Consider the following 12,268-nt stretch of genomic DNA (forward strand, 5'->3'; position numbering starts at 1 on the left):
CCTAGCTCCTCATAAACACAACCCTCTGAAAATCGATCAGGGTCTGTTACTCCTCCATCCCTATTGACGTTTGTCTTCTGCGGTCCTGCTCCTGGCGCTTCAGCTGTGAAAACAGAATAGAAATATTTGTTAAGCAATTCGACCTTTTCTTTATCAGCTTCTACATATTCCTCCCCTTCACCTTTGAGTCTCACAATCCCACTTTTGCACTTCTTCCTATCACTAATATATATATATTTTTTTTAAAAAAAAAGTCGTCTCCCTTTTTACTATGTCAGCTATTTTTTCTTCCATTTACATCTTTGCTTTCCTGACTACAGGACCAGCCTCTCAACTTTTCCAGATATTTTTGCCTGTCTTCCTCTTTCTAAGATCTTTTGTAGTTTATGAACGCTATCCTCTTATTCCTTACCTTCTCAGCTACTACTTTTGAGAACCAAAGCAGCCTTTTCCTCTTACTTTTACTTACTTGCCTCACAAAAAGGTTTGTTGCCCTTACAATCGCTCCTTTCAGTTTTGCCCACCGCATTTCCACTCCTTCCAGACATTCATCCACACAACAATTACTTGACGTAAACCCCCATCCGAACAAAGTTAGTTTTATTAAAGTCTAGAACCTTTGCTTTTGAATGAGCCCTCTCTATACCCATCTTAATATTAAACCGTACCATGCAGTGATCACTGGATGTCAGATGATCACCCACTGTAACATCAGAAACACTTTCCCCGTTTGTAAGCACTAAGTTCAGTGTGACCCCATCCTGCGTGGGTTCCACTATGAATTACTGGAACAGTTCTCCTTGTAGAGAATCCAGAATCTCCCTACTTGCAGACCTGAGTGAGCACTGGAACCTGCATAATATCGATCAGCCCCATACTGCGCAGCCTGGTGATGAGTGCAAGCCAGAGAGCACTGGCCCAACACCAGATACAGAAATGGCATTGCTAGTTCAGGCTGAAAAGGAAAGCACTGGAATTTCTCTACCCCGCCCCCCGCCCTTCTGAGAAAAATCTGCTAGATGGTCAAAGTAAGGAGTTGGGTCCCCATGGTGAGGGAGAGGGGGTAGGCACTGGCAGTCCAGTAAAATAGGCCAGACAAGGACCTTCCAGAATGACATCTGGTAGATTGAACAGGTGCATGGAGGAGGCAAGAAATGTGTCTGCCTCTGTTGGAGATAGGCTCCCCTTTACTCTAGAGAAATACGGACCAGCTTTTGGGGGGTGATAAAGGCCTTGAAAGTGGAGGCTCAGCAGTGACGTCTTAGTTAGCTAGCTGTGAAGTTAAGGTGCCTGGAACTGCCTGATCTTCAGAACTGGACCATGGCTTTGCTTATGGATCAAATGGTGACTCATAATTGGACTCTTGATAATCAGAATCGATTTAATCTCTACATCTCTATCTCATGTACACTTGAAATTCTGTTAAGCAAATATATGATTACGTTGAAGCGTGCTGTGGAGTGTGTGACACTGGTGGTGCATGTGTACCATTTAAAAGGAGGCAGGAACTGTTGGAAGAAAGGACCGATGATCAACTTTTGTCCGTTAATAGTCTACTACTGTTATTACTACTATTAATTATTTCTATAGCGCTACCAGACGCATACAGCGCTGTACAGTCACAAAGAATCTTAGGCATTCTTGAGACTGAAAATTTAGGAGTGTAAGGATTCTGATTCAGAGTATGATCAAAATTGGATTATGAAATTGAATTTCTTCATAGAGAAGTTCTGGTTTTGGGGAAAATACTGGCTTTCCTGATGTGTGTACAGAAAAATTACATTAAGATTTTTTGCTACTGAGAGAAAGAGATAATGTCTTGGGCATCAACTTTCTGTTACAATGTCTTTATAAGTGTGTAATTTCCTTTCAAATAATTCTTTTTTTTTCTCAGTTCTTAAAAAATATTTCTTGATGCCAGGTCTAGCCAAGGAAAGTGGTCACTCAAGTAGTATCAGGAGGCCATTACTGCCTATGGTGAGAATGTCTGTTAGGGTTTTTTAAAATTTAATTTAATTTTTATTTATTATTCTACCCTTTGAATCCCCAAGGTTTGGGTTTTTTTGACAGGTTTTATTATTGTCTTGTGTTATGTTTACTTTATTTTACAACTAAGTGGTGTTATTTACTTTTGCGAGGTATACTTGTAGTTTACATTGTTAAACTGAAATCAGAGTTTAAATTTTTTTTCCTCTGTATTAGGTAAATGGGTACATTCCCTGAAGGTTTACACAGAACCATTAATTTTAGTAATTTTAGGACTTATCGCAAGTGAGTAAATAGGCCCCTCAGTGTTACACGTGATGTAAATGAGAGTTTTCACAGTCATGCATCTCACATTTGGGAGGATTTTTTTTTTTCTGGTACAGGGGTATGTAAAAAGTTACATTTTACTGTACCTACTTGAATTTAAAAGTTGCACACATCAGAAAATGTAAAATAGAAACCTGTGAACATAGGTATAATATTTTTATGTTATTATTGTATTTGGATAAATGCTGGAAAAAAATCTGTGTTTGTGTCCTCCCCTTTTATTTGTGTAATTAATCATTCCAAGAAAACTGCCTTAATTTTACTCAGTTTCTCATCTTAATTCAATCCATGAAATACAGAATCTGGGACTTAAGTAACTGAGATGTTACTTTTGTTCATTTGATTTGGGTTTATCCTGGTTTAGTCCATTGAAAAGACAAGTAAATGTGTACAGTAAGTTTTGTTGTTGGAGATACTTCATCCGATTTGGAAACTTGTCGTACAGGAGCCATAGAAGCTAACACTATTGAAAGCTTACACTGAAATGTGGTTCAGGATCTCACAATTAACAAAACTTTTTTTATTCTTAAATTTTTTTTTCAAGGCTCCTACTTTCATCTCTTACAGCTCAAAGCACCATTACATGTTAAGATTTCACTACAGTTCGTAAATGAAAACCAAAAACTAGGAGGATATGTAAGCATAGCTGTAGTAGCATAGCTGATATTGTACTTAGTGAAATGATGCACAATAAACACTGTATCCAATTCGCTGTTACAGCAAATTGTTTAAATAAATGTACAGTTTTGTCTCTGTTAAACCATCTTGGTTGTAACTGTGTATTTGTGTGCACAGATGGAGTGTCGGTATGCTACCACTGAATTCTGAAAAAGTATTTCAGCTTTTCTGGTATAGAAAGGAATTACCTCCCGCCCCCCCCCCCCCCCCCCCCCCCCGCAAAACAACCTTGGCTTTTTTTCACCATTTAATTTTTGGTGATATTTAGGGTGTGCTTTACTACTATGCAACAAAGTGAAGATAGAAAATAAAGTGTGAAACCTTCCCCAGTACAGGAATCCATGGGTTATTGCAAGCTGTTGCAATTCTGATATTTTGTTTCTGTATATCAAAGCAGAAACCAGGAGAAAAACCTCCACAAGCAAGTGAAGAATCAACAAACAGTAGAGGTCCAGAATAATGTTGGTGTGCTAATTTTATTCATCAAATCACAAAGTCTGGGGGGGGGGGGGGGGGTGTCACCTGATGCACTCAGCCTGAACGGACGTTTCCAGCTATCTTTCCCGATCCCGGAGCTGTTATCTCTGCATTAAACTGTTCATTCCAGATCTACTGCCCTGTACTTTCTCTCAGCAGTTGGGGCGAACGGCAGGCGATCTGCTATTCTCATTTTCAGTGGGGGTGCCCCCTTATGCCGACTAGAACATCGAAGGCTACTAAACTACCTCGAGACCCTTCTACTCCAGCCACGATGGCGGCGGCACAGTTTCCGGCTCGAGTACAACTAAGCCCGACGATCACCCTGCAAGCCGACGCAATCGAGGAGCTCAAAAAGCATTTAACGGCTTTTCTCGATGACAAACTTACCCGACTGCAAATCACAAAGTCTTGAGCCACCACACAAGACTTATTTATTTATTTAATTATTTATATACCACTTATATCCTAAGTGGTTTACATTCAGGTACTTTATCATATTTCCCTATCTGTCCCAGCGGGCTCAAACTCTATCTAGTGCACCTGGGGCAATGGGGGGATTAAGTGACTTGCTCAGGGTCACAAGGAGCTGCGAGGGATTTGAACCCACAACTCAGGGTGATGAATAAAATTACACACCAACATTATTCTGTACCTCTGCTGTTTGTTGTTTCTGTATATCACCAGCTTTATAAGATGGAATCCTCCATCAATGATGCATCTTATTGTAAGGATTTTCTTATGACTAAAGGGCTGATTCTATAAATGGTGCACAAATTATTTGGCGCCTTAAAAAAATGGCGTTGGATGCATGTCAATCATGCTTAGGCACCGTTTACAGAATTGCAGCTAACAGCACCTATGTAAAAACACAGGCACCTGAAACGTAGGCCAGGGTTTTAAATTAAAGTCCTACGTTTCAGGTGCCTTAAGTTTTTGGAGAATTCTGCTTAGCGGCACTTAACTCATGTTCGGCCAAAGAAATAAGAATTGCTGCTGCTGGGTCAGACCAGTGGTCCATCGTGCCCAGCAGTCTGCTCACGCAGCAGCCCTTTGGTCAAAGACCAGTGCTCTAAGAGTCCAGCCTCACCTGCGTACGTTCCAGTTTAGCAGGAACTTGCCCAACTTTGTCTTGAATCCCTGGAGGGTGTTTTCCCCTATAATAGACTCCAGAAGAGCGTTCCAATTTCCACCACTCTCTGGGTGAAGAAGAACTTCCTTACGTTTGTACGGACTCTATCCCCTTTTAACTTTAGAGAGTGCCCTCACGTTCTCCCTAATTTGGAGAGGGTGAACAACATGTCTTTATCTACTAAGTTTATTCTCTTCAGTATTTTGAATGTTTTGATCATGTCCCCCTCAGTCTCCTCTTTTCTAGGGAGAAGAGGCCCAGTTTCTCCAATCTCTTACTTTACTGCAACTTCTCCAGCCCTTTAACCATTTTAGTCGCTCTCCTCTGGACCCTTTCGAGTAGTACTGTGTCCTTCATCTACGGCGACCAATGCTGGACGCAGTACTCCAGGTGATGGCGCACCATGGCCCGGTACAGCGGCATGATAACCTTCTCCGATCTGTTCATGATCTGTTCTGAAGCACGTTGCCTCTGCCGCGGTCCCGACCCTGATGTCAGAGGAGGGGCGGGACTGCAGCAGAGGCAACGTGCTTCGGAGGCCAATGGCAGCCTGCTGAGTTCGCTGTGCAGGCTGCCGTAATTAGGTCAGCGGCAGTCACAGCTGGAAGACGACCTCTCGCTGGGTCAGGAAGCAGCTTGGCAGTAAGGCCCCGCCTGTCACACTTCTAGTGATCAGAGGGCAGTGAAAGTGCCTCACTTTAGAGATCACAGGAAAACAAAGCAGGAAGAGGGAGTAAGAATGCCTCATTTAGAGATCACAGGGAAGGAGAGAGCAAGAGTGCATCCCCCTATATATGACAGGGAAGGAGAGAGCAGGAGGATAGCAAACCGGCGGGACACTGGATCCGGGGGAGGGGGGTGGGGTGTGAGAGGAGGCTTCCAAAGGACCTTGAGGAGGGGCAGGAAAACAGACTTGAAGACAAGGCAGATGCAGAACTAGAGGGGGGTAAAGAAAGGAAACACTTAAAATGTTAGCAGAAGGATGATAGAGAGAGGAAGAAACCTGAAAGAAAAGGGAGGCAGAAGCGAAGTGGACAAGGTGAGAGTGAGTGAGAGAGAGAGAGAGAGACCCGTCACCATCACTGCCATCCCATTCACCGCCCCGTCCATCCACTGTGTGTCTTCTCTAGTCTGGCATTTGTCTTCTTCCCTTCCAGCGTCTTCTCCTCACTCTGTCTTCCACATTTCCCTTCACGGTCTGTTCCTCTCCACCCTCCTTCAATGTCTGTTCTATTCCTTTCCACCACCACCACCCTTCCCTTCCTCTTTCACCATCTGTTCCTTTCTACCACCCTTCAGCCCCTCTCGCGCGGCCTATCTACCTCCCTCTTACTTTCGTGGCACGTTACAATATAATTTGTGCAAGCCGCTGGAACCTGCGAGCTCGGTCCCCAAACAATCTCGCTTCTGTGTTCCTATTTTCCCCATTTCTAATATATCCCCTATGTATCTGGCATTGCACCCCCCCCCCGTGTCCATATACCATCCCCATGGCATGTATGTCCCCTTTATGTCTCTGTCCCTATGCCACCATGCACATAATTTCCCTTCTGTTACCTTCCTGTGTCCAGATTTCCCCTCTCTTCCTTTTCCACACCAATGTGTCTCTTCTCTTCAACTCCATATAGCTTCTTTCCCTCTTTCTTCCCCCCCCCCTGCTTCCATCATCTGACTCACCTGCCTGTCCTCCCCTTTCTTTCCTGCTGCGGGTTTCTTTCTCTCCCTCTTCATCTCCTTGGCCCAGAATCTCTTTCCCTTTCACTCCCTCCTTCCTAGTGTGAGCCGGGAACATGCACGGTCCAGCAGCCCCCTCCCCCCTGATTGCAGTGTTCCTTCATCTCCCTCCCTTCACCTCACCTTAGATGCAGACTTTGCCGGCTTTCTTTTTCGCCCAGCCACACGCATTCAAAAAGCCCCACACGCGCGGCTGCTCAGTTGTTCAATCTTCTGCTCTGACGCAACCGGAAACAGGAAGTTGCAGCACAGCAGATGATTGAACAACTCGAGCAGCCGCACATGCGCGGCTGGGCGAAAAAGAAAGCCAGCAAACTCTGCATCTAAGGTGAGGTGGAAGGAGGGAGATGGCGGAACACTGTGATCAGGCAGGTGGGGGTTGCTGGACCGCGTGATCCTTAATTGCATTCACTGCAGAGACAAGACCATTCAAGCCCAGTAGCCCGCTGGACAACCGGAAGCACTCGACCAGGACCTGGAGGCTGAGCTGAGGCAGGTATGCAAAAGCGGAAGTGTGATGGTGATGGGGGATTTCAACTACCCTGGGATAGACTGGAGTATTGAACACTCAAACTGCATGAGGGAGACCAAATTCCTGGAAACCACGAGGGACTGTTTCATGGAACAGCTGGTCACGGAACCAACACAGGGGGATGCCACTCTTGACCTAATCCTCAACGGGCTAGGGGGACCTGCAAAGGAGGTGGCGGTGCTAGGACCCCTAGGAAACAGCGATCACAACATGATCCAGTGCAAGCTGGAAATTGGATCATCAAAGGTGAAAAGAACCACAGCGACAGCACTCAACTTCAAAAAAGGGAATTATGATGGCATGAGGAAAATGGTGGGAAAGAAACTCAACGGCAACGCAAGGAAGATGGAGTCTGTAGAAAAAGCCTGGTCCCTACTCAAGGGCACGGTGCAAGAGGCACAGAACCTGTACATACCCAGATTCAGGAAGGGGTGCAAAAAAAACGAACAAAAAACCCAGCATGGATAACAGCTGCAGTGAAAAAGGCGATAAGTGACAAGAAAGCATCGTTCAAAAAATGGAAAAAGGACAACCAAAAGGAGCACAAAGAACACCAAAGGGAGTGTCACCGTGTGATTAGGAAAGTTAAAAGAGAATATGAGGAGAGACTGGTGGGGGAAGCAACAAACTTCAAATCGTTCTTCAAATATGTGAAGGGGAAGCAACCGGCAAGGGAAGAAGTGGGGCCATTGGATGATGGAGACAAAAAAGGAGTGGTAAAGGAGGAAAAAGAGATAGCTGACAGGTTAAATAAGTTCTTCACGTCAGTCTTCACGAGGGAAGACAAATCCAATATTCCGGAACCGGAGGACATCGTAAATGGGGATCAGGATGAAAAGCTGGTCCAACTAGAGGTAAGCCAAGAGGATGTCCTCATGCAGATAGACAGACTAAACAGTGACAAATCGCCAGGTCCGGACGGCATTCACCCAAGGGTACTCAAGGAATTAAGGAACGAAATAGCAGAGCCACTTCGCCAAATATGTAACCTATCCTTAAAAACTGGAGAGATCCCGGAGGATTGAAAAATTGCAAATGTCACGCCCATCTTCAAGAAGGGTTCAAGGGGGGACCCGGGAAACTACAGGCCGGTGAGCTTGACCTTGGTCCTGGGAAAGATGATGGAAGCACTGATTAAGGACAGTATCTGTGAACACATAGAAAACAATGGACAGCTAAAGTCGAGTCAGCACGGCTTTTGCAAGGGTAGGTCATGCCTCACAAACTTATTGTACAGTGGTGCCTCACACAACGAACTTAATCCGTTCCAGGAGCAAGTTTGTTATGTGAAACGTTCGTTGTGTGAAACGCGTTTTCCCATAACAATACATGTTAAAAAAAATAATTTGTTCTGTAGCATAAAATATGCTAAGATGACATAAAAAAAGATAAATTTTTGGTTATTATTTTTATTTAGATACATCTAAAAACAGAATTGTTTTTTAAAACAACACACATTTTTTAAATTTAAAGACAGACTAAGTAGAGTCTAATTTTACAGTGAGAGGGCAGAGTCTCAGCGGCAAAAACTGGGACTTAACTGTTCATTTTTTTTTTTTTTCTACCGTGTTTCCCCGATGATAAGGCAGGGCCATCAAATAAGACAGCCCCCCCCTTTTTAGAAAAAAATGTAAAATAAGGCACCCCCCCCCGCAAATAAGCCACCCACCGATACCTGCACTTACCCGAATCGGGTGGTACGGTGGGTGACTCCGTGTGGTCCCTGGCACCCCCGACACGATCGGGGCAAGAGGGAGCTCAAGCCCTCTTGCCCCCCCGACTCCCCGACACGATCGGGGCAAGAGGGAGCTCAAGCCCTCTTGCCCCCCCCGACTCCCCGACACGATCGGGGCAAGAGGGAGCTCAAGCCCTCTTGCCCCCCCGCCTCCCCGACACGATCGGGGCAAGAGGGAGCTCAAGCCCTCTTGCCCCCCCGACTCCCCGACACGATCGGGGCAAAAGGGAGCTCAAGCCCTCTTGCCCCCCCGACTCCCCGACACGATCGGGGCAAAAGGGAGCCCAAGCCCTCTTGCCCCGCCGATTCCCCAACTCCCCGACAATATCGGGCCAGGAGGGAGCCCAAGTCCTCCTGGCCACGGCGACCCCCTAACCCCACCCTGCACTACATTACGGGCAGGAGGGATCCCAGGCCCTCCTGCCCTCGACGCAAACCCCCGCCCCCCAACGACCGCCCCCCCCAAGAACCTCCGACCGCCCCCCCAGCCGACCCGCGACCCCCCGGGCCGACCCCCACGACACCCCCAACCCCCTTCCCCGTACCTTTCTGTAGTTGGCCGGACAGACGGGAGCCAAACCTGCCTGTCCGGCAGGCAGCCATCGACGGAATGAGACCGGATTGGCCCATCCATCCCAAAGCTCCGCCTACTGGTGGGGCCTAAGGCGCCTGGGCCAATCAGAATAGGCCCGGGAGCCTTAGGTCCCTCCTGGGGGCAGGGCCTGAGGCACATGGTCGGGTTGGGCCCATGTGCCTCAGGCCCCGCCCCCAGGAGGGACCTAAGGCTCCCGGGCCTATTCTGATTGGCCCAGGCGCCTTAGGCCCCACCAGTAGGCGGAGCTTTGGGACGGATGGGCCAATCCGGCCTCATTCCATCGATGGCTGCCTGCCGGACAGGCGGGTTTGGCTCCCGTCTGTCCGGCCAACTACAGAAAGGTACGGGGAAGGGGGTTGGGGGTGTCGTGGGGGTCGGCCAGGGGGGTCGCGGGTCGGCTGGGGGGGCGGTCGGAGGTTCTTGGGGGGGGGCAGTCGTTGGGGGGAGGGGGGGTTTGCGTCGAGGGCAGGAGGGCCTGGGATCCCTCCTGCCCGTAATGTAGTGCAGGGTGGGGTTAGGGGGTCGCCGTGGCCAGGAGGACTTGGGCTCCCTCCTGGCCCGATATTGTCGGGGAGTTGGGGAATCGGCGGGGCAAGAGGGCTTGGGCTCCCTTTTGCCCCGATCGTGTCGGGGAGTCGGGGGGGCAAGAGGGCTTGAGCTCCCTTTTGCCCCGATCGTGTCGGGGAGTCGGGGGGGCAAGAGGGCTTGAGCTCCCTCTTGCCCCGATCGTGTCGGGGAGTCGGGGGGGCAAGAGGGCTTGAGCTCCCTCTTGCCCCGATCGTGTCGGGGAGTCGGGGGGGCAAGAGGGCTTGAGCTCCCTCTTGCCCCGATCGTGTCGGGGAGTCGGGGGGGCAAGAGGGCTTGAGCTCCCTCTTGCCCCGATCGTGTCGGGGAGTCGGGGGGGGCAAGAGGGCTTGAGCTCCCTCTTGCCCCGATCGTGTCGGGGAGGCGGGGGGGCAAGAGGGCTTGAGCTCCCTCTTGCCCCGATCGTGTCGGGGAGTCGGGGGGGCAAGAGGGCTTGAGCTCCCTCTTGCCCCGATCGTGTCGGGGAGTCGGGGGGGCAAGAGGGAACCAGGCGGAGAGAGGGCAGTTAAGCGCAGTGCCTGCGCGGAAGGATGCAGCTCGGGCGACTTCGTTGTGTGAAACGAAGTTCGTTGTACGGATCAAGACATAAAGTTCGTTGTGCGCAGCGTTCGCTGTGCGAGGCGTCCGTTATGCGAGGCACCACTGTACTTCTTTGAGGGGGTAAACAGCCAGGTGGATAAAGGGGAATCCATTGACATCATTTACCTTGACTTTCAAAAAGCCTTCGACAAGGTACCACACGAAAGACTGCTTAAAAAGCTGTGGAAACACAGGGTGCAAGGGGAGGTCCACCGATGGATCAAAAACTGGCTGGCGGACAGGAAACAAAGGGTTGGAGTAAAGGGCCATTACTCAGACTGGCAATGGGTCACGAGTGGAGTTCCGCAGGGGTTGGTGCTGGGACCGCTCCTGTTCAATATATTTATTAATGACCTGGAAGCGGGAACAAATTGCAAAGTTATTAAATTTGCGGATGACACCAAACTCTACCGCAGGGTTGAAACCATGGAAGACTGCGAAGATCTGCAAAGGGACCTAATGACACTAGAAGAATGGGCCAAAAAGTGGCAAATGAACTTTAACGTAGGGAAATGCAAGGTCATGCATGTAGGGAAAAAGAACCCGATGTTCAGCTACAAAATGGGGGGGATCACGGATAGGGGTAAGTAACCTTGAAAGAGACCTGGGAGTGATGGTAGACACATCTTTGAAGGCGTCGGCACAGTGCGCCACAGCCTCAAGAAAAGCAAACAAAATGTTGGGTATCATTAAGAAAGGTATCACGACCAGGACGAAGGAGGTCATCCTGCCACTGTATCGTGCAATGGTGCAACCACATCTGGAGTACTGTGTCCAGTACTGGTTGCCGTACCTCAAGAAGGACATGGCGGTACTTGAGGGAGTCCAGAGAAGAGCAACTAAACTGATAAGGGGTATGGAAAACCTCTCATATACTGACAGACTGAAAAAGCTGGGGCTGTTCTCCCTGGAAAAGCGGAGACTTAAGAGGAGACAATGATAGAAATCTTCAAGATCCTGAAGGGTATAGAAAAGGTAGACAGGGGCAGATTTTTCAGATTATGGGGAACCACAAGTACAAGGGGGCACTCGGAGAAATTAAAAGGGGTCAGGTTTAGAACAAATTTCAGATTATGGGGAACCACAAGTACAAGGGGGCACTCGGAGAAATTAAAAGGGGTCAGGTTTAGAACAAATGCCAGAAAGTTCTTTTTCACCCAGAGGGTGGTGGACACATGGAACGCGCTTCCGGAGGCTGTGATAGGCCGGAGCACGTTACAAGGCTTCAAAGAAGGTTTGGATAGGTTCCTAGAGGATAAAGGAATTGAGGGGTACAGATAGGAGTAGCGGTAGGTTATAGGGATAGTCTGGGACCATTGCTCAGGCAATGGGCCTGATGGGCCGCCGTGGGAGCGGACCGCTGGGCGAGATGGACCTCCGGTCTGCCTCAGCGGAGGCAACTTCTTATGTTCTTATGTAACCAATAAATATGTTTCATTTGTATATTATGCGTACATTATGGTGTCATTACACTTTAAGTGTGAGAGGAAAGGGCTGCTTACACCTGCTCTGTTCATGCTATTGCTAAGATGGGATGGGGGAGCCTCAGATACCTCATAGACAAATCCCAGCGATTTACCCTCGCGGCAGCTCCAGGTGAGCCTCCGGCTGAAGCACAACTTTTGCACGTGAGCTGCCGGCCAAGGGGGGAAAAACAAACAAACCCTCTCACCTCACAGAATCCAGCAGCGTCCCGTAAAAGAACAGCCACTGGATGGACGGATAACTCTTCGACGCTCTCACTTCCAGATTCAGACGGTAAGCTACTCTCGGTAGGACTTTCGGACAGAAGCGCTTTTCCACTGGCTCGCGAGCAGGAAGGAGCTGAGGGGAGAGAGCGAAAAGTCCCAGCCTAACGGCCGCGTACTTGCCTCGTGCAGGGGGCGGGGAGCGAGGAGTCCTGGAGCA

Source organism: Geotrypetes seraphini, chromosome 14, assembly GCF_902459505.1.
Source record: "Geotrypetes seraphini chromosome 14, aGeoSer1.1, whole genome shotgun sequence".
Lineage (NCBI taxonomy): Eukaryota > Metazoa > Chordata > Amphibia > Gymnophiona > Dermophiidae > Geotrypetes > Geotrypetes seraphini.